General features: G+C 49.8%; 1 pseudogene; it reads left to right on the top strand.

Annotated features, from left to right (window-relative positions):
• The first annotated feature begins 8,918 nt into the window (after nt 1–8,918).
• Nucleotides 8,919–13,154, top strand: LOC146187891 (uncharacterized; annotated as a pseudogene).
• The last annotated feature ends 11,934 nt before the right edge of the window (nt 13,155–25,088 follow it).

The raw sequence follows: 25,088 nt of genomic DNA, 5'->3' as shown, positions 1-25,088 counted from the left end.
CTCTACGCTATCAGCCTGACACAAGAGAGTTGCTGACAAGTTTTGTTTAACCAGCACAGCCTCCCCTCGTTGATCTGTCACGACTGAAAACACTAAGATAGTGGAAAAACATCTTCATCATCTATGCCGCTGTGTAGCCAAGTTTCGGTCAAAACAACAATGTGCGGATTGTATCCTAAAATAATAGCCTCTAGACCAAAAGACAAAGGTTGTCGCTTTTAACTGATCTGTAGTAAGCACTAACCTGCACAAGGCAGAAGAAGGGTCTGTTAGGCCACATGGTCGCTCTCGGTCCGCCATGTCCCTGAAGTTGAAGGCTTGAAGTTGCTTTTTTATATCCCAAAGCGATGAGGTCACGTGTCGTGATGGTGGCGCTGTTGGTGTATCATGTAGCAGTAAAGATATCGTCAAAGGAAGAAGAGAGCTTCGGATCAGGGGATAATCTTGGCGCAGCCGAGATCGGGGATGAGCATCTGAACCTGGGAGATCTGGAAGAACGATCTGTCCGTCAACTTGGTCGATTTGCTTCGTTGTTCCGACGAGACCAAAAGCAAGGACCTGCACAAGGCAGAAGAATGGTCTGTTAGGCCACATGGTCGCTCTCGGTCCGCCGTGCCCACTGATTGCAAATCATTCGCGAGTTAAATAGACGTACGAGATGGCACATGTATACTTTGTAGAATACAATTTAATAAAGAGCAATTGCAACATATAGACAAATACTGCTATGATATAGAGAATATGTATTACTCCGGTTAACAGTAAAAAAGCCGACTTTCAACATATTGTAAGGTAACGCGAAGGTCGGACGTGGGGGATCAGGCTTTATTGCAGACCTGAAGCCTTGGTCGCACACTGCAGCCAAACACACTCCGCGATGACGATGGGTATCTACAAGAGGGAGCAGGATGAAGATGAAGCAGCACGTTCAGCCGTGTGGAAGATGAAGCGCCACACAGTGATCACACTATTTCGCCCGCGCAGTTAAAGCGGCCAGCCAGGCCGCAGTTAGTCCGCAGGATTGCGCCGAATAAAAGGTTTCATACGTGAAACGTGGACAACTTCAGTGCCACGGTAACGACTGTCCGGAGGAGGGTGAACAGGGGAGACGAGATAGTTGACCGGGGAGGTTTTTGCAAGAACTGTCTAAGGACCAATGTAACGGTGCTGTAACTTGTCAGAAAGGCCAGGAGTGCGTAATGGGGTCCAAAGTAACACCTCGTCGCCGGGACGGAACGAAACTTGGCGATGGGTTGCATCATAGCGGCACTTGCGGTCTTCCTGGCTGGCTTCCGTGTTGACGCGAGCAAGCCGGCGAGATTTGGCCACTCGGGAAAGGAACTGGTCAGGAAGAGAGGGTGAGGAACTGGCATGTGTAGAAAGGAAAGAGGCGTCAAGAAAGGTAGCAGGAGAACGGCCGTAAACGAGGAAAAACGGGGTGTAACCTGTGGTCCGCTGTACAGCCGTATTGTAGGCGAACGTAACAAAAGGAAGTATTACGTCCCAGTTTCGGTGGTCCTGGTAGACGTACATAGACAACATGTCAGAAAGCGTGCGGTGGAACCGCTCAGTCAACCCATTGGTCTGCGGGTGATAGCTGGAGGTCAATTTGTGATGTGTGGTTGAGGCCTCAACAACTTCGGCTACAATCGTCGACAGAAATGTCCGACCACGATCGCTGAGAAGCACTTGAGGGGCCCCATGACGCAGTACGAGCGATTCCAAAAAGAAGGTCGCGACCTCATGTGCTGAGCCATTAGGCAGGGCAGCGGTCTCAGCGTAGCGTGTTAGGTGGTCGACGGCGGTGACGATCCAGGGATTACCTCGTGCGGACAATGGAAGTGGCCCGTATAAGTCTATGCCAACAACGGCAAAAGGAGTAGCTGGGCAAGGTAGCGGCTGTAGTAGGCCAGCAGGAGGAGAAGTGGGCCGTTTGCGGCTCTGACATGGCAGACAAGAGGCGACGTATTTTGCCACACTTGAGGCGAGGCCTGGCCAGAAGAAACGGGTTTTCACGCGGTGGTAAGTTTTATGAAAGCCTAAGTGACCGGCTGTAGCATCATCGTGGAAAGCCGCCAGGATACGGGTGCGAAGCGCTCTCGGAATAACGGGGACCCAACGGGTGCCTTCAGAGCAATAAATATAACGGGACAGCACGCCGTTGTCAAGTTTGAAATTTTGGAGTTGTCAGCGCATCCTAGCGGTAGGAGGATGAGAAGCACCGGTGAGAAGGTTGATTAGGGAAAGACAGTAGGGATCGGCTTGCTGGTGTGAAATAATGGCGTAGCGATCTGGAGCAGCGGCAGGAGTAGCGCAGGGGATGTTTGGAGCTCTGGACGACATTGCGACGCCGAGGGTGCACGCAGGAAGGCGCGAAGAAGCACTAGGTGGTGATTCTGGGAGCGGGCAGCGGGAAAGAGCATCGGCATCTCGATGTTTGCGACCTGATTTGAATATGACATCGAAGTGGTATTCCTACAAACGCAGAATCCAACGGCCTAGGCGTCCAGTCAAATTTTTGAGGGTTGATAACCAGCACAGAGCGTGGTGATCGGTAACGATCGTGAAATGGCGGCCGTAGAGGTAGGGGCGGAATTTCTGAACTGCCCAAACGACGGCGAGGCACTCTTGCTCTGTGATAGTGTAGTTGCGTTCCGCTGGTGTTAGAGTTTGACTGGCAAACGCAATTACTTTTTCCCGAGAAGCGGTGTCACGTTGCAGAAGTACGGCGCCGATACCGAGGCCGCTGGCATCGGTGTGGAGAATGGTAGCAGCAGTGTCGTCGAAGTGAGCGAGAACAGGGTCCGAAGTGAGGGCATTCTTTAGGGTTTGGAAAGCTTTTTCGCATTCTTCGGACCAGTTGAAAGTAGTACTGTCGGTAAGGAGGCGGTGGAGCGGTGCAGCAATGGTAGCGAAATTGCGAATGAAACGGCGAAAGTACGAAGACAGGCCAAGGAAACTGCGTAGTTCCTTAGTCCGTTGAGGGCGTGCAAAGTTCAAAAATGCAGCAAGCTTGTCAGGGTCGGGTCGAATGCCATCGCGGCTGACGAGGTGGCCCAGGATCTTGATTTCTTTCTTGGCGAAATTACACTTTTTTGTGTTCAGCTGGAGACCGGCGGATGCCAGGCACGTTAATACTTGATCAAGGCGGCATAAATGATCAGAAAAAGTCGCAGAGAAGATAACTATGTAGTCCAGGTAGCACAAGCATGTTTTCCACTTAAGTCCTCTAAGAACAGTGTCAATCATGCGCTCAAACGTAGCGGGGGCATTACAAAGTCCAAAAGGCATGACATTGAATTCGTAAAGCCCATCGGGAGTAGCGAATGCGGTTTTTTCTTTGTCGGCTTCGTGCATCGGTATCTGCCAGTAACCGGAACGCAAATCCAAAGTGTTGAAATATTCGGCGCCCTGAAGACAGTCGAGGGAGTCGTCAATTCGTGGCATAGGGTTAACATCTTTGCGAGTGACTTTGTTAAGTGCGCGGTAATCAACGCAAAAACGCACGGACCCATCCTTTTTTTTTGACCAAGACAACCGGAGATGACCAGGTGCTAGCTGAGGGCCGAATAATGTCTCGTCGGAGCATATCATTCACATTATCTTCTATGATTTTACGTTCTGATAAGGAAACACGGTAAGGGCGGCGGCTAACAATAGAAGTACCTTCTGTAATAATGCGGTGCTGTGCAGAAGACGTTCGGCCCAAGGTCGGAGAAGTGGCATCAAAGGAGGCTTGGTGTTTTCGAAGTAATTCCTGCAAAGCTTGGCGGTGAGTCGCAGGAAGGTCAGGATTGATGGTGCCAAAGAGAACACAGAGAGAGGCATCGGAAGAAGCTGCTGGTGAGGAAGAGGGGGCGGTAAGGGTGGTGAGGGTCACCGGGTGAATGTCCAGAGCACAAGGAAAACATGTCCCTTTAGTCAGCACAATGGGCTCTGGAGAACAGTTCGAAGCAACGACAAGCGCTGTGCCATACTCAAACCGAACAAGACTTGGTGGTAGCGCGATTCCACGGGTCAGATGGCGATCAGAAGGCACTATTAGCACATCTCCGTTATCAATGTTAGTAGAAGTAAGCGCGACAAGTTGTTCGCATCCAGGGGGTAACACTGAGTTAGTAGCGGCAAGCAGGCGATGACGGGGCACGGGAGGTTCAGAAGACGGATCGCTCTCGTTCATGTAGATGATCCTGTCGCGACACGCGGCAGACAGAAAATCCCAGCCTAAAATAATGGGGTGAGCGCACGGTGACATAACGGCAAATTGTACGTGGTGGCGGACACCATCAACAAAAACTCGCACAGTACACTTAGCAAAAGGCCGAATTATTGCCCCATTAGCTCCACGGAGTTCAGGTCCATCATAAGGCGTTTTCACTTTTCTTAAGCGGGAGCACAGGTCAGTGTGTATCACAGAAACAGCGGCGCCCGTGTCAACCAAAGCCTCAACAGATAAACCTTCAACCCACACTAAAATAATGTTCCAGGGACGTTCCGGAGGATTTTTGGGATGGCCGAAGAGTGCAGTTTTCCCTCCTAAAACTGCAGTGGTCAGTTTTCCGATAGGCGGGGGGTCGTCAGAGAAGCTTGACGGAGAGGCGAGGTTGAGCGGCGAAAAGGCGAAGGAGAACGGCGTCTTGAAGGCCTGTAACCAGCAGGCGGAGCGGGGCTTTCGGGCGGGGGTGATGAACGTTGCGGATAATCAGGGAATGAACGGGAGTTAGAGCCGGAAAAGCGAGGAGGGTAGTCTGCTTCAAATGTGTCGTAGCCGCGGCGTTCATTCTGGAGCCTGCGACGACAGAAGCGGGAAATATGGCCTCGGTACCCGCAGTAATAACAAACAGGGCGGGCTGGGCGCCAGTTGGGGTAGTATGTCGGCGCCGCGGCAGGTGGTGCCAATGCAGCGACATGAGCAGTTTTAGGCGCCGGTGGCGTAGGCGCTCCAACTGCAGGCGGTAATGTCGTGACCTGGGCGTACGTTGGTACCTGACAGATGGTAGGAGCGACCGATGTTGGGGCCGAATAGGTCATTGAGGCCAGCTCTTCTTTGACAATGCTACGCAGGCCGGCACTTGAAGGATGTGGCTCAGATGCAGGGCGGCACAAATTACCTTGAGCCGAGAGCTCTTCACGAATTAATTCGCGAATAAGCGCACGGAGGTCAGCGTTGGCAGTGAAACCAAATGAAGTGGGATCAGGCTGCAGGCGTATTGACTGTAGTTCGTCAAGGCGTTGACAAGTGGATATGATGGCATCGATTGTGGCAGGGTTCTGCACGGCCAGGGCGTTGTAGGCGAGTGGCCCAATACCTTTAAGGACGTGTCGAACCCGCTCGGCCTCTGGCATTGTGTCATTGATGCGCCGACAAAGTGAAAGTACATCTTCTATATAAGAGGTGTAGGTCTCATTGGGCCGCTGAAGTCGGGCTTCTAGCTTCTTCTTGGCGGACTCCGTCCGAACAGTAGGAGCGCAGAAAATCTGCCGTAACTTTTGTTTAAAGGTAGCCCAGTCTGGAATCGTCGATTCATGATTTAGGAACCACGTTTTGGCCACATCCGTCAAATAAAAGGACACATTAATTAGTTTAAGCGAATCGTCCCACCTGTTGAAAGCACTGACCCGGTCGTAGCTGTCGAGCCAGTCATCAGCGTCGTCGCCTCGGAGACCGGCGAACATCTGCGGGTCGCGCTGACGGCTGCTGACAGTCCAAGTGGCAAGGGGAGCTGGAGTCGAGTTGGTAGAAGCCGAAGTGGCGGAGTGGCCCTCTTGAGTCATGACGATGGTGGTCGGGGTCAAACGGCGGCCAGAACGAAGCTCCAGGTGGATGCAGGTGACGAAGCAGCGGGGAAATCAAGGCGCACCTCCACCACGTGTAAGGTAACGCGAAGGTCGGACGTGGGGGATCAGGCTTTATAGCAGACCTGATGCCTTGGTCGCACACTGCAGCCAAACACACTCCGCAATGACGATGGGTATCTACAAGAGGGAGCAGGATGAAGATGAAGCAGCACGTTCAGACGTGTGGAAGATGAAGCGCCACACAGTGCTCACAATATTAATATATTCGACAAACTATTGCATGTTCACATGGGAACACAATTAATGAGCTCATCCACGCATCTAATGTCTATGGACATTAGATGTGTGGATGATTTCGTTTTATTCCAATTCGTGCGTCACTCAAAATAATTGAATGAGGAAACATTTAGTCTGCACAATTTTCTTTGAGTATACCACAAAATATACTAAGGTGCTTCATATATAGTCACATCACCTAGCACGTGAAGTGGGATAACACAAGTAATCACACTCACCCTGATCAGCATTTCGCTTTTGCGCCTTCTTTGAAAGTTTTAAGCCGGCTTTTCAAATGGTTATCTTCTTCTTTATTAACCCGCCGGGGTGGCGCAGTGGTTACGGCGCTCGACTACTGTTCCCAAGGACGCGGGATCGAATCCCGACCTCGGGTGCCGCTTTTCGATGGAGGCGAAAAGCAAGGCGCTCGTGTGCTGTGCGACGTCAGTGCACGTTAAAGAACTCCAGGTGGTCGAAATTTCCGGAGTCCTCCACTACGGCGTCTCTCATAGCCTGAGTTGCTTTGGGACGTTAAACCCCACAAACCAACCAACCAATCTTCTTTATTCTCCTTCCAATCACAGGACACAAATCTTCTGGGGGTACCGAACTGTTGGCGTTCTCAGCAGTGATACAACTCAATAAACCAATTCTACACAGAAAACACCCTCGATGCGTACCTAAAAAAAATGAAAGCATGCATGTGTAGGCGAATACGATTTGAACAATAAAATCAAATGATCACACTCGCAGTAACAAACAAGTGGTGGAAAGACAGGAATTTAAGCATTAAAAGGCGGTTGCTTACTGCAAAAAGCCAATAGCAAGAGGTCCACCGTCTATAAGAGTAGGCAAAAAATAAGGCATATTTAAATGCATGCAGCAGTTACAGTGATGCATTGCTACATTTTTTTAGGCAGGCTTTTCCGCTGCTTTTCCTCTGCTTTATTCCCTTTCCAACCACAGGACACAGATCTTCTGGGGGTACAAAACTGTCGGTTTTCGCACCAGTGATACAACTCAATCGATCCATTTCTACGTAGAAAACACTCCCGATGCGCATCTAAAAAAAAATGAAAGCATGTATGTGTAGGCTAAATCATTCACACATGATAATACGATATGATTTGAACAATGAAATCAAATGCTCACACCCGGAACAACAAGAAAGTGCTGGAGAGATAGAAATTGAAGCAATGAAAGAAGGTTGCTTACTGAACAAAGCCAATAGCAAAAGTGTAGGGCCGCGCCCAAAGGATAATCACTTGCAGGTGCGCGTATAGTGACAATTGTAGGGCCGCGCCCAAGGATAATCACTTGCAGGTGCGCGCCGCGCTCAAAGGATAATCACTTGCAGGTGCGCGTCTCTGCACGGCGCCGTCACCCGACTGTCTGCTTCTGGTATTGTAAAAGCGGTTCCCCTTCTACAAGCGTGCCGGGATCGTTTTAGCCCGAAGGTCATTCATAGGAACATGCGTAGCGGAACGTGCTGTCAGGTGCACGCCAGGTGCACGCATCTTGGCACCCTTCGTACTGGCCGGTAGCGAGCACCCAAATGACCCTTCGGCCCTTTCTTTTTACACTGCAACTTTGAGCAGTGCGAAAGGAATTTTATCCTGTCTGCAGATGCGACAAAAGATCACCCGAAAAAGCATTCAGGAGTTGACTCGGGTATTGTGCTCAGAGCGGGCAAGCCAGAAGCTTCCCTTTAACCCGGCGCCTCCTGCGGAATGGCGGCTGGTTGATCTTTTCCTTTCTTTGTCATTGCTCGTAGTAGTAAACACAGGTGGCGCGGGGTAGTGCACTGTGGAAAGGATTCGGCCAGCAGTGGCAGCGTGGATGAAGAAATTTTCCCGAGAGGAGAAGGTTCGACACCCTCACTGGGGAAAGGGTTTCGCTGTGCTTTGTTGGTTTGTAATTTGTATTGCTAGTGGGGCCCTGGGTTAGAGGCTAAGGCTGTGCCCATATAGCATATGTTCTTATTGGACAGTTGATGTGTGGGGCTGGCCTCTGAAAATGACCGCCCCTATTTCTTTGTTTTGTGAATGTGTAAAATGAGACGTGATCCAAGAAAGTTCAGTCCAGTCTGAGCTGAGGCTCCATGCGTAGGCATGTAACGCGGCTGTTCTACTTAGGCTCTAACCAGTTAGGTCGAAGAGTAAAGTAGCGCAGAGTGTTGTTTGTGTAAATTCATTTGATGTTCCAGTTTTACTCTGTATATATATATATATATGTGTCATGCTGTAAATATATGCTCTACCATCATCGCCTTCAAGTACGCCTCCTGGTCTTCTCTACGCCGAACTACATAACAGGAAGGGTTTAAAGAACCTTCCGAAAGGGAACGAACGACATAAATTCTACTGGCGCAGCTCGACAGGATTCGGCAGGTCTCATCTACAAGGACAAGCATCGCACCGGCAACCACAGGCCATTCGACACGGAGCAGCGAGAACCGTCAAGGGACAATTCTACCTCGGCTGCCACCGACGCCGTTGGAGCGGACGCATCATCCGGGCTCTGGGCAGCAGACAACAAAAGATCTGCGCCGAGTGAGTGGGATTTCTTGCGTTTGTTGAAGTTGGCATGGTGGTTGGTTTGTGACGCTTATGGTTGAGATGATGAGAATGCTAGCTGCTAAAGAAAGCGAATCTAATCCTGAGAGTGAATCGAGGTCAAATCCTCAACAGGAGCAGCAATCGCTAGGGGGCGGAGTAGAAATGGTTACTGATCAGAGTGAGGTAGTGACTATGGAGGGTGATTACAATGTGGAGAGCAGGTTACATGCCGGCGACCAGAGACCAACATTGTCACTAGACGCGACAGGAGCCGAGACAGGCAGGATGGTTATTCGCCGTATGGAGTTGGAAATGGAGCTACGAATGCGTGAAATCGAATCTCGGGAGCGACTAGCCTTAAAGCAGATGGAGCTTGCGCTGTCGTGTGGTCGACTGTCACCGCTTGGGTCGGGACGGAGTGATGAGCGAAGTATAGGCTCAGATTCAATAACACAGTGTGCAAAAGTCCTAAAAGGCTACAAAATGCCATGCGATGCTGATGTGCCACTGTGGTTTGATGAGGTGGAGAAGTTGTTCGTCACTTTCAGTGTGCCGTACAGCAACCCAGTGCATTTATTTATGCCGGCGCTGACAAAGCGAGTCCGATACTTGCTTCGTAACCCCGATGGAGCGGAATGCACGGACTATGACGCTGTGAAAGCAGCGGTTTTAACTGAGCTAAAACTCACCCCAAATGAGTACCTGGAAAGATTTGAAAAAGCAGCAAAAAGGAAGGAGGAGACATGGGCTCAGTTTGCACCATGCGTGAAAACGTACCTAGCATACTACATCCAGGCTAGAGAGGTGGACTCAGTAGAGGCGCTGACTGACCTAATGGTGTCTGATCGCATTAAGGCAGGTCTCAGCTCAGAGGGCATCGATTATGTGCGCCTGCGGGAAGGAGAGAGTTGGCTGAAGCCTAAAGAGCTATCAAAGGCTCTACAGATCTTTGAGCAAGCAAAAGGTAAAGGCCGCGCTACAAAGCAGCTTACGGCGCCAGTGCAGCAAATGGGCCAAAAACAGATAAATTCCGAAAAGCCCATAGTAAAGTGCCATCTATGCGATGGGCAGGGGCGCAATGCTAGGAATTGCCCGCAAGCAACAGGAAATGAACCGCGCCTGAAACAAGGAAATGGGTACCAAAAGAGGGTGCAGAAGGTCGCGCGGGTCGATGAGACGGAAGCAAAGGAACCAGTTTCAAACCAAAGTACGGGTTTAACTGCTAAAGTTAAGGTACCGATGCAAAGTTCGAGGGCAGCCACATCGAAGCTCCACTTTGCAGATTTTGTGTGCGGAGATGTTTGCACAGAGGCAGTGTTTAATACTGGTAGAGAAATAACAGTAATACGAGAAAGCATACTACCACAAGCGCTGACGGAACCATCTGGGGCAGTGAAATTAGTGTCAGCGTACGGCAGTTCCATTCAGGGGAAGTTGGCGACGATCCCTGTAAAAATATCTAGGCCGGGAACAGTTGCAGAAGATCAAAAGATAGGCATAGTATATGCACTCACCAATGAGCTGGCCGAAGGTGTGAATTGTTTGCTTTCATTAGAGGACTGGCAGCTGCTTAAAGATCACAGTGAGTTTGAGCACACAAGTATGGGTGCAGTCAGGGTTTCTAACAAGGAACTAGAAAACACAGAAAATCGGCGCTATGAGGCACTGACATGCGAGGTGAACACGGCACTGAATGCCGAATATTCACAAGAGGAAGCAGAGTCAGACGAGAAAGAAGAGGCATTTTCGCTGTCTAGCCAGCGGGAAATATTTCGAGCAGCACAGCTCCCTGATGAGAACTTTAGAAAGGCATGGAGGACTCTAAGCACGGAAAGGCGGGTATGTTCGTTAGCGAGGGTTTGCTTTACCACTGGGACTCAATAGCAGGTACTGAAGTGCGACAGCTGGTGCTTTCCCGAGAAAAACGAAAGGAAGTTCTGTCCTTGGCGCATGAATCACTGTGGGGTGGACACCTGGGTCCAAGAAAGACCAAAGCCCGCATAAAGTACACCTTCTATTGGCCTGGCATGGAAAAAGAAATTTCAGAGTACTGCCAGTCTTGCCATGGGTGCCAGATCCACTCAGACCGACGTCAAACTGACAATATACCCATCACGCCAATAAAAAGGCCTGAACATGCCTTTCAGGTTGTTAATGTAGATCTTATAGGGCCTCTTGATACGCCATCTGGCAGGGGTCACAAATATGCTTTGTGCCTTGTTGACTTATGCACGAGATGGCCGGAAGTAGTATGTCTTCGTTCCTTAACGGCAAGGGCTACCTGTGATGCTCTATTAGAAATCTTCAGTCGAACAGGGGTCCCACAGACTATCTGTTCGGATTAGGGAACAAATTTCAAGGCACAACTCACTCAGCTGATGCTAGAGAAATTAGGTTGTTCCCCTAGATTTTCCACTCCGGAACACCCTGAGCAAACGGGGCCGTGGAAAGGTGGAATCGGGCACTAAAGAACATGCTCTTTCATGTAGTAGAAAGAGACGCTAAAAATTGGGATAAGTTGATCCCATTTGTGTTGTGGGCTTACCGCGAAGTTCCCCACGACACTACTGGGGTAGCACCCTTTAGGCTTTTGTACGGCAGAAATCCGACAGGTCCACTTACAATTCTTCGCCAGACGTGGGCAGGAGAAGTTAGTGTACCAGCGACGCTTAGGGAGGAACCTGCGAGGTACTTGGCACAGCTACGGGAGAAGTTTGAGCTAGCGGCCAATGTGGCAGGACTCACAAGCACGGCGCGAGAAGCTAGCTACGCAGAAGCATACAATAGAAGGACGCGAAATAAAGTCTTTAATGTGGGGGATCAGGTTCTCGTTTTCACACAGACCGCACCACCAAGATGGCTCCTAAGTGGCTTGGTCCTTTCACAGTAATTGGTTGTGAGAGGCAAAATTCGTACAGAGTAGAAACGCAACAGGGAAAAAGATCTGTGGTCCACGCCAATCGAATGAGACCGTACTACGCAAAGGTAAGCCAGGTTGGTGTAGTGTTTGATGATGATCATGAGTTTGGAGAAGTAGAGTGTGCACCACAAGTCGCACCCCCTCTAAAAGATGAGGAGCTAATACCGTTAGAGAAATTAGCCCACCTCAGTGAGATGGAGCAGAATGAAATACGACGGTTGTTCCGAAACCATCGTGCACTCTTTGATGGCAGGCCGAATTGGCGAAAGTAGGAAGGCACCGAATTGAGCTAGAAGAAGGGTTTAAACCGAAGAAAGCTTATCCTTACCGAGTGCCTGAACTGCTCAAGAAAGAAGTAAGCCGCCAAGTGGATGAGCTACTTGATTTAGGATTAATCTATCCTGTAGAGAGGGAATTTGCGCACCCGGTTGTGTGTGTGGGGAAGAAAGACGGGTCAGTGCGAATGTGTATTGACTACCGAACTTTGAAAGCTGGAACCCGTGCAGACGCGTTTCCAATGACTAACTCACAGGAGCTAATTTTTAGAGTCGGTCGCACGCAGTTCATCACTTTGGTTGATCTGAGGCGTGGTACCTATGGACCCACAGAGCCAGGTACTCACCGCATTCGTAACCCATGAGGGTCAATATGCATGGAAGGTGATGCCCTTTGAGCTAAAAAACTCGGCAGCGACCTTCGAAAGAATGATTAATACGCTGCTCGCTAAGCACCAAGCCTACGCTACGACATATCTAGATGATATAGCCATTTTCTCGCAAACCTGGCAAGAACACGTAGAGCACGTCGATACCATATTTTGGTTACTTAGGGAAGCAGGACTAAAGGCTAGCCCTGAGAAAAGTCACGTGGGACAGTCTCACATTCGTTATCTAGGGCACATAGTGGGCTCAGGGACGCATGCACCCGACCGCGAGAAAGTATCCGCAATAGAAGGCCTAGTGCAGCCTAGAACAAAGAAAGAGCTGCGAAGTTTGCTGGGACTATGCGGATATTACAGGGAATATGTATCTGGGTATGCCGAAATAGCTAGCCCACTAACGGCGTTGACAAAGCGAGGAGTACAAAACTTAATCCCGTGGCCGCAAGATGCGCAACGCGCGTTATAACAGCTCAAGGACTCGCTCTGCAGAGCAGTGGCGTTGAGCACTCCGCAACTTCATGAGCCATATTGGCTGTTCACTGACGCATCAGCGATGGCTGCAGGGGCTTGCGTGGCACAGATGACTGAAAATGGCGATGAGAGGCCTGTAGCATTCGCAAGCCATCGCTTTGATGAGACCCAGACGAGATGGTCGACCATAGAGCGCGAAGCGTTTGCTATTATTTGGGCTCTAAAGAAGATCGACTACTGGCTCTTTGACGCTGAGGTCAATGTTGTCTCTGACCACAATCTGCTGTCATACCTGACTACGTGCACTCCACACGGGGCGAAATTGGCTAGGTGGGCGCTGGCACTCCAGCGTTATAACATAACGGTTAGACATCGAAAAGGTATCAAGAATGGAAATGCGGATGCGCTATCCAGGCTCCCCAATCTGTCATGGGAGTTGGGAACTAGCGATACCACCATGTCAACCTAGACAAGCGTGAACGTTCCTACTCAGCCGACGCTGCGTGCCGCAAGCCGTGTATGTGATATACCGGACATTTGGAAGAGATTTATCGCTGATATTCAGCTAGTGTCGTCAGTGTTGTGTGCGCGGACTTGCGAGCCGCGATGAACAATGGGACTTTGTGTGTACGCCTGTGTACATGAATGTGGACTCCCTGCAGAGTGATATTACTGACTGCTTAGCAGACCTGGACAACAGCATACACCAATGTTGTGTTTTGTGATTTGCTTACTTCGGTGTATATGTTTTTCTCTGAGTGTCGTGGTGACATATAGACATTGGCGCCCCAGCAGGAATGACATTGCTGCCGTGAAGGTAGTGCGGCCCTTGTGAAGAGTTAGTATGAACGAGCTGATAGCAAGCTAGGTTATACTCTAAGAAGGGGCCTGTAGGGCCGCGCCCAAGGATAATCACTTGCAGGTGCGCGTCTCTGCACGGCGCCGTCACCCGACTGTCTGCTTCTGGTATTGTAAAAGCGGTTCCCCTTGTACAAGCGTGCTGGGATCGTTTTAGCCCGAAAGTCATTCATGGGAACATGCGTAGCGGAACGTGCTGCCAGGTGCACGCCAGGTGCACGCATCTTGGCACCCTTCGTACTGGCCGGTAGCGAGCACCCAAATGACCCTTCGGCCCTTTTTCTTTTACACTGCAACTTTGAGAAGTGCGAAAGGAATTTTATCCTGTCTGCAGATGCGAGAAAAGAGCGCCCGAAAAAGCATTCAGGAGTTGACTCGGGTATTGTGCTCAGAGCGGGCAAGCCAGAAGCTTCCCTTTAACCCGGCGCCACCTGCGGAATGGCGGCTGGTTGATCTTTTCCTTTCTTTATCGTTGCTCGTAATAGTAAACACAGGTGGCGCGGGGTAGTGCACTGTGGAAAGGATTCGGCCAGCAGTGGCAGCGTGGATGAAGAAATTCTCCCGAGAGGAGAAGGTTCGACACCCTCACTGGGGAAAGGGTTTCGCTGTGCTTTGTTGGTTTGTAATTTGTATTGCTAGTGGGGCCCTGGGTTAGAGGCTAAGGCCAACCCATGGGGCTGTGCCCATATAGCATATTTTCTTATTGGACAGTTGACGTGTGGGGCTGGCCTCTGAAAATGACCGCCCCTATTTCTTTGTTTTGTGAATGTGTAAAATGAGACGTGATCCAAGAGAGTTCAGTCCAGTCTGAGCTGGGGCTCCATGCGTAGGCATGTTACGCGGCTGTTCTGCTTAGGCTCTAACCAGTTAGGTCGAAGAGTAAAGTAGCGCAGAGTGTTGTTTTTGTAAATTCATTTGATGTTCCAGTTTTACTCTATACATATATATATATATATATATATATATATATATATATATATATATATATATATATATATATATATATATATATATATATATATATATATATATATATATATATATATGTGTGTGTGTGTGTGTCATGCTGTAAATATATGCTCTACCATCATCACCTTCAAGTACGCCTCCTGGGCTTCTCTACGCCGAACTACATAACAGGAAGGGTTTAAAGAACCTTCCGAAAGGGAACGAACGATATAAATTCTACTAAGAGGTTCTGCGTCTAAAGAATAGGCAATGAAATTAAGGCACGTTTAAAGGTGCATGCAGCAGTTAAAGTGATGCAGTGCAATTTTTTTTTTACCGCAACGGTTGGTATTAATATTACAGCAATTGCTAGGCACCTCAGGTAACCTCATTGAAAACCTCGTCCAAGGTACCGAGCAGCAGTGGCGTGTTATTTGTAGCTGTTAACGGAAAGACAGGCTATCCTATGAGTGTATGCGCATTTCCGCCTTTTTGTACCTTGAATGAAAGCGCCTGAACAGTGGATGTTGTAAGAGGTGCAGCGCCGCTAGGAATAGGGAACAAAATTAAGTTTTGCTTGTAATAAACAGAGGTACAAAAAGGAGCAAATATGCCTGCAATAATAGCTTGATGGCCTACGTTTTCATCAACAGCTGTAAACAACCTGTCACTGCCAGTCGAGTCTTTGGATGGGGTTGCCAATGCCAGAGCTTAAAGCTAAGAGCAGTATGAGTAATATTTATTCCGGTCACGGCCGTAAAACATTATAGCTCAACACTCCATTACGGTGACTATTCAACCACCCATTTACACATATTGTTCATTAAGGAACCATGCAAATCTTATTAAGTTGCTCATTTCTACTCCCAAATGATTTCCTGTAGAATTAGAATACGTGGATCGCTGCTCGGTTTCAAATGTTTTGTACGATGGCTATGACGTGCGCCTCATGCATGCAGTACGTGAGGCACAGAGCTATAATTGCAGAACAGGCGGACCTGATGCCCTGCTCCATTTCACCAGAAAGTGCACGCTGTGATCGAGCGCTTCGCGAGCGATATATCTCGGACGATATGATCGCCTCATTCCGGCCGTCAATATTTTGTACAATGTGCCGCGCGTGCACGTTGTTTATTTTTGCAGTGACAAGAGCGCAGTGCACACACGGCTTATATGCCTTTTTGCTTGTTTTGTTATTTTCCTCCGCCTTCGAAGCGCGTCTACGAAACCGCTCTCCTATTATCGCCGCTTCCTGACAACGCCCTCATCTGACGGCGCGTGCTCAGAAGGGGGGCGTCGATTAAAAACATTTTGAAAAGGGGCTGACTTGCACTGTACACGGCTTTCAATTCTTCAATATGATATTAACCATTATAAAAGTGGGGGTTAATTATGACTAAATTATAGCCTCATCATCAAGCGGCATCAGTCACATAATGTCCACCCCACTGTAAAATTCTCTTGCACAGTCCCCACGGACGGTTTTCAAAACATCGTTTGTACATGAAAACAAAAAACTGCAAATATATCTTAGCAAAATCCAAAAACTGAGCTAACATGGCTTCATGTGCGCAGAAGAGACACTGTCCAAAATATATGTACAAAGCCGGGCCCGTAGTATCTGGTTACTAATTGATCGCGGCGCGCTGCGCAGTCAAAAAACTGCGCAAATGGCTGCCTGCAGTGTTCTGTCGCGAGTTTGTGGCACACACACCTGTTACGCACTGCTTCTCCATTTTCGGCGCAAATGCGGTTCATATCGGAGCCAGCAAATAAGTCCACGCACTTGCTTGCATGTAACCCGGACGAAAATTCACTTAGTTCTTGAAGTCATGCTTCGCGTATTTGTTTCGAGGAGAGTACGGAAAGACAACATTTGGGACTGGTAGGAGATTATATAACCAATTATGAAGCGATGGCATGCTGCAAAGATATATATTCACGGTCTAAGATGACGGCGTTCACTGAATCCGACAATGCCGATGGTTTCCCGCCGTTGCTGTAATCCGTACTCCGGCGATATTTCACAGCTCTGCTATTTACAGATATGTAGCAAGCACAAACCGGAGCACATGTAACATATATAGGCGCAAGAGAAAATTATGCACAGCATAATGAAAAAGAAAATTAATGAGGGAAGAAATAAAGAATGGTATGAGAAGCTCTCGCAACACAAGTCATGTAGCGTCTTCAACAAGATCTCAAATGAACGCTTCGGGAGGAGGCCGCACAGCCGGCAAGCTGGGGATGCTTTCTGTTGTGTCTTGCACGTAGACGCTGTTGCGTTGCGTCTGCTCCAGTAGCGGACCAACGGGTAGCGAAAAGCAGCGTCAGACGTCGGGCTGCAGGCACTTGTACATTGGGTGGTGGTCACCCAAGCACAGAGTGGCCGAGAGTTAGACAGAACTTAGCAAAGGTTTTTTTACATGGTGAACATCTCAAGGGTACACACCCGAGAGCACTCAGGCTCTCGTTTTTAACAACTTTCTTGCCCCCAAGTATCTAGTTAGAGAATGTTTCTATTTTGTCAAAGTCCAATCACATTCGAGTTCCTGATACGCACACATTCTTGAACCGCCCACCAGAAACGTCCTTCCAGCGCACTCTTTCCACTTTATAGCGGCACGATGGCGACTTCGCCGGGGGAAGACAGGCATGGGGGTCCCAAGGAGGCTGGCTGGCTGTCCAAGGTCGGAACCGCGCGCCACCCACGCGGACCCCTCGCGCGGGAGCACTCCGCGGGAAAAGAATGCGGTGACCGCTCTTCTGCACGGAGGGGGGGGGGGGGGGAAATGACCCTCTCTCTCTCCGCGGTGCTAACACGCAGGCGCCGCGGCGCTCTGTTTCCAAAGAAAGGCGCGCCCGCTCTTCGGCGAATTCGTTAGCGCCTCTGTGTACAGTCCTCCGGACACAAACTGCGGCAACTGCTGCCGTCGCTGCTGACATGCGACACCGCGTTGCTGCGTCCTGGGTGGTTCTGGTCCGCGAACTCCGAGGTGGTCGCGTGCAGTCTTCTTAGAAAAACAGACGTTCATTTCGACACGTGCATCGTCTCGCTACTCGTGAAGTTCGAAACGTAACAGCTTCTCCAGCGGCGGTTGAAGATCCCTATGCATTAAGGTCAGCAAACAATGTCTAGAGGGATACACGATGTCGTGCTCCTTGGGTTCACTGTTGCTGAGGCTCTGCTGCCTCCGGCGGTCTCTACAGCTCCGCGTTGCTTCTTGTCAAGGCTATGGAGGGCTTCTTGCTCTCTCCAGACCAGCTTATTCACAGGAAAGACAGCATCAGTTTGAACAACACGAAATTCACAGCCGCAAAGACAGCAAGAGCCAGGACTCTCTCCACGAGATCCACCACATTTTCATACCAATATTATTTCTATCCTTTTACTACAACTTCAGCACTTGAAACAACCAGAACATTATTCATTCACACAAACACAAAGTTCAAGATTAAAATAAAAATGGTAATAATGCAAACGTATGCCAGGAAAAAAACATACCCAAGCCAGACTCACCGATTCTATCAACTCCAAAAGCATCGACTTAAGTCATCGGCATTGCCATTAGGTTTACCGTGGCTTTTATCTTTCGCTTTCCGGGCAGGCTAGTTAGACAGCGCCAATCGGACAGTCTCTCAATGACTTCCGCTGGGCTCTCCCATTGAACTTCCAATTTATTTTTCTGGGAAGGTCGTAGCACCATTACCGCGTCTGTAGCTTCAAGACAGCGTGATCTCGCTGTTCGGTCATTGTACTGTTTGGCCCCCATCTGCGCTTTACTAATTTCGCATCCCGCGAGCTCCTGTCCCTTGTGCAACCTTTCAAGTAGCGCGAGCACGTATTCGACCACCGTAGGGTCCTCTCCCCGGCCTTCCCCCGATTACCTAAGAAGGCGCAGTGGCGATCGAAGGGAGTGGCCGTTGACCAGTTCGGCTGGTGTCGATCCCGTGGCCTCGTGAGGTGCGGTTCTCAGCGCAAACATTGTTGCGGGTGAACAGGCATTCCAGTTGGCTTTCTGATCAAAGCACAGTGCCCTCAGTACGCGTTTCATTACTGAGTGCATCTTTTCTACCGGGTTGGACTGCGGGTGGTACACTGAACTATGGATTAATTTATTCCCACATCCCTCCAGAAAAGCTCTAGTCAGTGCGCTGGTAAAAACAGTTCGCTGATCTGACTGTATTTCAGCGGGAAATCCAACCCGTGCGAAAATGGACATGAGTGCGTTCACAATTTCTACTGAGCTTAACTCTTTCAGCGCCACTGCCTCAGAAAACTTGGTGGTAGGACTGATTACTGTCAAAATATGGCTATAAGCAGTCTTAGTCTTTGGAAGGGGACCAGCAGTGTCTATCACGAGTCGTCGAAATGGCTCCGTGATCACAGGCACTAGCTTCATTGGCGCTCTCGCCTTATCTCCCGGCTTGCCCACCCGTTGACATATATTACAGGTTCTTACAAAATTTTCCACCTCCCGAAAACATCTCGGCCAGTAATATTCCTGCAACAACCGATTCTTTGTTTTCTTGAGCCCTAAATGACCTGACTGTGAGCTCTTATGAACCAAGTGCAAGATATCACCGTGGTAGCGTTTTGGTACGACCAATTGGTCGACCTGCACTCCTCTGCGATCAAGATACTTTCGATACGTATCCCGGACCTTTCTAAGAATATCAAGCTTTTCTTCGCGATACATTCACTCTTCATATGGTTAAGATACTCCAATGTGGAATCGGCTCTTTGCTCAGCTATCAGAGAGGATCGGTCCACCCCCAGCAATCTGTGCAAGCTGTCAGATGGCGGCGTTATGAGAAGGTCCCGACAGGCCTCTTTAAACTCAATACCATCCTCGCTACCTTCTGATGTGTCTGGGATGTTTACTTCCTGGCTAGTCGGCTCGTGGATTGCCTCTGTCGTGTCTAACGGCCCATGTTCTGCCGCATCAGCGTCACGTAACGCTTCCAGTGTGCTAGCTTTAGCAGACCGCTTTCATACTTTAGAACGAGTCAACCCTTGGGCAGCCCCTTTTCCGAACACCAGTCCATTCTGCTGCAACAGTTGGTCAGGGCTGTTCGAGAAAAGATAGGGGTACTGCTTCGAAAGACTGGCTGACACGGCAGGCTCTGTGCGAAGTACGCCAAATGGACCTTCAATGCTGACTTTAGCGATTGGGAGGCACACGCTATTTGCTTCCACCGCTTGTTTAATTCATGTGCACTCTCCAGTGAAATTTTCCGGCTCTACATACGAGGGATGAACTACATCCGTTGTAGCCGGCGAATCTCGAAGCACGCGACACGGTTTTCCGTTCACGACGAGATACGTAATTATGGCTCTAGAAACCGCATTGCATACTTTCATCGTCGCTGTCAACTGACAAGCAAACAATCTTTGGGCATTTGCAAGCAGCCGCTAAATGTCTCGGCTTTTGGCAGTTGTAACATACCAATGGCCATCTCTTTTCAAAAGCTTTCTTCTGACAGTTTCCTGCTTCAAGTGCTTCCTCTCTTAAGATCGCACTTTCTGAGACGTCTACACCTCGTGCTTGCTGTCTCTCTTCAACAGGCTGCCCTCTCCATCCAGCTGCTTTCCTATACTGGTGTTCTTTCCAAGGGCTTTCCTTTCTGTCCAGCGCACGACGCGACACAAGCTCTTCTGCCTGTTCTGCTGCCTTCGAGTCAGTCGTAACTTCCGGCCTGTATTACACCCAATGCCTTACATCATCAGGCAAGCAAGAGTAAAACTGCTCGAGTGCGAAGCACTGCAACATTCTTTCGCTTTCGTCATAAGCTTTAGCTTCTTCGAACCATTCCTCCAAGTTAGCCATGAGCTTATACACGAACTCCGGGTACGACTCGTCATTCTCCGGAAAGTTTTGCCGGAAAGCTTCCGCTGACACTCCATATTTTTTTAGCAGACTAGATTTATCCTTAGCGTAATTCTCTGCATCTTCTTTAGTCAAGCGGGCTATCACATCTGCCGCCTCACAAGGCAACAGTGTCAGCAAGCACAGTGATCAAGTGGCTTTGCTGAACCCTGCCTTCTCGCACGTGCGCTCAAAGTTTACCAAGAACCGACCTATGTCCTATCCTTGCCTATAAGGTTGCATAAGGTCTTTCATACAGAACGACTTGCGTTCTACTGTACCCGATGCTACACTCTCATCACTTTCATTTCGAGCTTTTAGCACCTGCAGTTCGAGACCCTTCAGCTCAAGTTCCTGCTATAAGCGCTTACTCTCTTCAGCCATGCGCTTCTCATTTTTTTTGTTCTGCTTCCCTCTTTGATTTCTCTCTCTCAGCAATCAGATCCAGGCATTCCGAGAGCTCATCGTTGTCTGCCTCAAGTGCCTCAATAGCCTCAATGATATCTGGTTTTCTCGTTTGGTCCTTAAGATCTAAACCCAGACTTTTGGCCAACTCCAGTAAAAGCGGCTTTTTCAACACTTTCAAATTCATGGTTATAGCGAGTGCTGCAATTTCTTCCTTTCAGAAATCTCTTATCGTCACGTACTTTCAAGTCCCGAGCTAACGATAAACAATTCCCACCACATTTGTTAACTTACTTACAACAAAGCCTGGTAAAACCTCAGTGAAGAAAAGCCAAGCACTAACCGAAGCTTGCAACCATGATTCCAGCGGGGTCCATCCCGACGCTGCCAACCAGCTGTTGTGTTGCGTCTGCTCCAGTAGCGGACCAACGGGTAGCGAAAAGCCGAGTCAGACGTCGGGCTGCAGGCACTTGAACATTGGGTGGTGGTCAACCAAGCAGAGACTGGCCGAGAGTTAGAGAGAACTTAACGAAGGTTTATTTACATGGTGAACATCTCGGAAGGTACACAGCAGAGAGCCCTCGGGCTCTCGTTTTTAACAACTTTTTTGTCCCCAAGTCCCTAGTTAGGGAATTTTTCTATTTTGTCAAAGTCCAATCACATTCGAGTTCCTGATATGCACACATTCTGGAGCCGCCCACCAGAAACGTCCTCCCAGCACACTCTTTCCACTTTATAGCGGCACGATGGCGACTCCGCCGGGGGAAGACAGGCATGGGGGTCCCAAGGAGGCTGGCTGGCTGTCCAAGGTCGGAACCGCGCGCCACCCACGCGGACCCCTCGCGCGGGAGCACTCCGCGGGAAAAGAATGCGGTGACCGCTCTTCTGCACGGAGGGGGGGGGGGGGGGGAAATGACCCTCTCTCTCTCCGCGGTGCTAACACGCAGGCGCCGCGGCGCTCTGTTTGCAAAGAAAGGCGCGCCCGCTCTTCGGCGAATTCGTTAGCGCCTGTGTGCACAGTCCTCCGGACACTTACTGCGGCAACTGCTGCCATCGCTGCTGACGTGCTACACCGCGTTGCTGCGTCCTGGGTGGTTCTGGTCCGCGAGCTCCAAGGTGGACACTTACTGCGGCAACTGCTGCCATCGCTGCTGACGTGCTACACCGCGTTGCTGCGTCCTGGGTGGTTCTGGTCCGCGAGCTCCAAGGTGGTCGCGTGCAGTCTTCTTAGAAAAACGGACGCTCATTTCGACACGTGCATCGTCTCGTTACTCGTGAAGTTCGAAAAGTAACAACGCGTAGACGAGGGGGAACAATGAACTAAAGCCCCTAAGGGGCTTTACAATGAACCGCTCAACCAGTGCGCGATTCCCGCCGCGATGTTGTGTTCGCAAGGGCTGCACGTGCGAACGAAGGACCAATGACTGTCTCGACGTTCAACTCCTCCTTTACCCAGCCCTCTCCTGTCTGCACCGTCCAGCCGTTACTTCGGACCGCGCCGATGAGCGGGTGCCAGCGCGCACTGCTCGAGTCGAGTTCTAATAATTTTTGTGTTCGCAAACGCATTGTTTCTTCAAGCGAACCACGGACATAACATTTTCTAAAAAAATAGAAAGCCTCCCCAACTACCATCCACAACCTTGGTTAAATCCGTACATTTGGTGCATCGACAAATGCACGCGTCATCTTTCCCCTCCCGTTCCCCACCTATGATCGAACAAAGGATGGTCGTTCGACCTGTTATATTGTGAGTGGAGTGCGTGAACTTTCACCTCTATCATCTGTATAGATCCATCATCATCATCATCATCATCATCGTCATCATCATCGCTGACTGCTGCTCAGAGCAACGCGCGCTGTGTGCCAGCTGGTATAAAAAAGAACATACGTTCGTGCAAGTGCTGTCTTACAAGTTGTGGAGGTGCGATTAGTATTCCCCACATCTCGCTTTAGACCAACCTACCGTTCTCCTTGGAGCTCCGTTCAAGCCTCCGCTTGCGTAAACGGCCCTATGCTATGGATGAGGGCAACGGTGATCGCTCACCCCCGGCGTCCCCTGCTCCTACTGCAGCTGCCCCTGCCTGGACAGTCACCAGCCGCTTGCGCGATCCCCAGATCTTTGCCGGCCTTTGCGGTGAAGATGTCGACGACTAGCTCGACAACTACAACAGGGTAAGTACATTTAACCGCTGGGATGACGCTCACAAACTGCTCAACGTCGTCCTTTACCTGGCCGACGTCGCCAAAACCTGGCTCCGCAATCATGAGGATGACATCGCGGACTGGCCTACATTCACGGACCAGCTAAAGAACATTTTCGGCACTTCGGCTGGTCGCTCAGAGCAGGCAAAGAAAAAACTCGAGGCTCGTCTCCAGCAGCCCGGCGAGTCCTATATGTCGTATATCGAGGACGTTCTGGCCCTTTGTCGCCGTGTCAACGCTGCTATGCCTGAACCTGAGCGTGTTCGCCACTTAATTAAGGGCATCAACACTGCTGCTTTCAATGCCTTCGTGGTGCAAAATCCGCCGTCCGTGTCTGACATCACATCCACATGTCAACGTCTGTACTAGCTACAGTAGTGTCGCCTCATGCAAGACTCCAGTGATAGCGGCTCCCTCATAGATGGAACTTAGCGGTCCCTAATACGCACCGTAATTCGAGAGGAGCTCTACGGAGAAAGTCCCGTAGAGCTCCGTGGAGAATCAGTTGTCCGAAACAGTCGCTTGCGCCGTCAGCTTCGTCGGTTCCGATTTAACCGTGGAACACTTTACCGCGACGTTTATCACCCTACGGGCCAACGCTGGGTACCCGTTGAACCTCGCTCCCTTCGTTTTAAAATTATGGAGGCTTACACCGACGACCCCACTGTCGGACATTTAGGCCACTTTAAAACTTACGACCGTATCAAGAGCCGCTACGTCTGGCCTGGGCTTTCTGCCAGTATCGCCAAATACATTTCATCATGTCCGTCTTGCCAGCATCTCAAGCGTTCAACACCCCCTCCTGCTTGCCTACTGCAACATCTACCTTGCCCAACTGTGCCTTTTAACACGGTCGCCATTGACTTGTTTGGTCCTCTCCCTTTGACGTCAGACGGCAACCGTTTTGTTGTCACTGCCATCGATCACCTAACGCGGTACGCTGAAACCACCCCTCTTCGCTCCGGTGCCGCCTCTGAAGTCGCAGATTTTTTTCTGCGTGCGATAGTTTTTCGTCATGGAGCTCCCCGTTATCTCATTAGCGACCGTGGAAAGACATTTCTTTCTCAAGTCCTTGAGGAAGTACTGCGCGCAGCCAACACCGTCCTTAAAACTTCTTCTAGCTACCACCCTCTGACCAACGGACTCTTCGAGCGGTTTCATCGCACTTTGTCCGACATGGTATCCATGTATATCGCTCCTGATCACGGGAACTGCGACAGCGTTTTACCCTTCGTCACCTATGCCTACAATTCTGCTGTTGAGCGCACTACTGGTTATAGCCCTTTCTTTTTAGTTTATGGCCGCCCACCATCGACAGTATTCGACACTACTTTCTTCTCTGCTCCCTCCTCTACGTCTGAATCTCTGGGCGAAGAGTTTGCCGCTCGTATGGCCCAGTGTCGCCAATTTGCCCGATTGAACACTGAAGACGCCTAACAAGAACGCAAAGCCCTGTATGATCAATGCAATCGAACTCCCTCCTTTTAGCCCGGTGATGAAGTTCTCCTGTGGACACCAGTCCGCATTCCTGGCCTGTGTGAGAAGTTCCTCCATCGTTACATTGGCCCTTATACAGTATTCCAACAAACGTCTCCGGTGAACTATCACGTTATTCCCTCGCACACCATCGAAGATCGACGTCGTCGCTCCGAAGGGATCGTCCACGTCTCGCGCATGAAGCCCTATGCCCGTCGTCTCTCATCCCTGTAATCAGCGACCAGGGTGGCCGCTTTCTTGTCGGAGGGATTTGTGTGAGCGCAGTGCGTGAACTCTCACCTATTTCATCTCTATAGATCCAACATCATCATCATCGCTGACTGCTGCTCGGAGCACCGCGCGCTGTGTGCCAGCCGGTTCTAAAAAAGAGCAGATGTTCGTGCAAGTGGTGTCTTGCAATGACTACTTCAAAATATTATATATTGTTTCATGATGACTGATTAATAATGTCGAAGAGGCGGAGTTTCGAGCTTCTCTGCGGTACTGACAAACTTTGGTTACAGATTACACAAATTATGTTCGAGCTAGCTAGCTGAAAATTATTTGACTAAATATGTACAAGTTTTTATTTGTATTCAGTTAATTTTCGCTTTTCGGGTATGAGTAGATGTTTTTATAAAAAT

The sequence above is a fragment of the Amblyomma maculatum genome, chromosome 5 (assembly GCF_055883805.1).
Source record: "Amblyomma maculatum isolate TAMU_Amacu chromosome 5, ASM5588380v1, whole genome shotgun sequence".
In the NCBI taxonomy this organism is placed as follows: Eukaryota; Metazoa; Arthropoda; class Arachnida; order Ixodida; family Ixodidae; genus Amblyomma; species Amblyomma maculatum.
The sequence above is the reverse complement of the archived record's forward strand: the minus strand, read 5'-3'. Positions and strand labels throughout refer to the sequence as shown.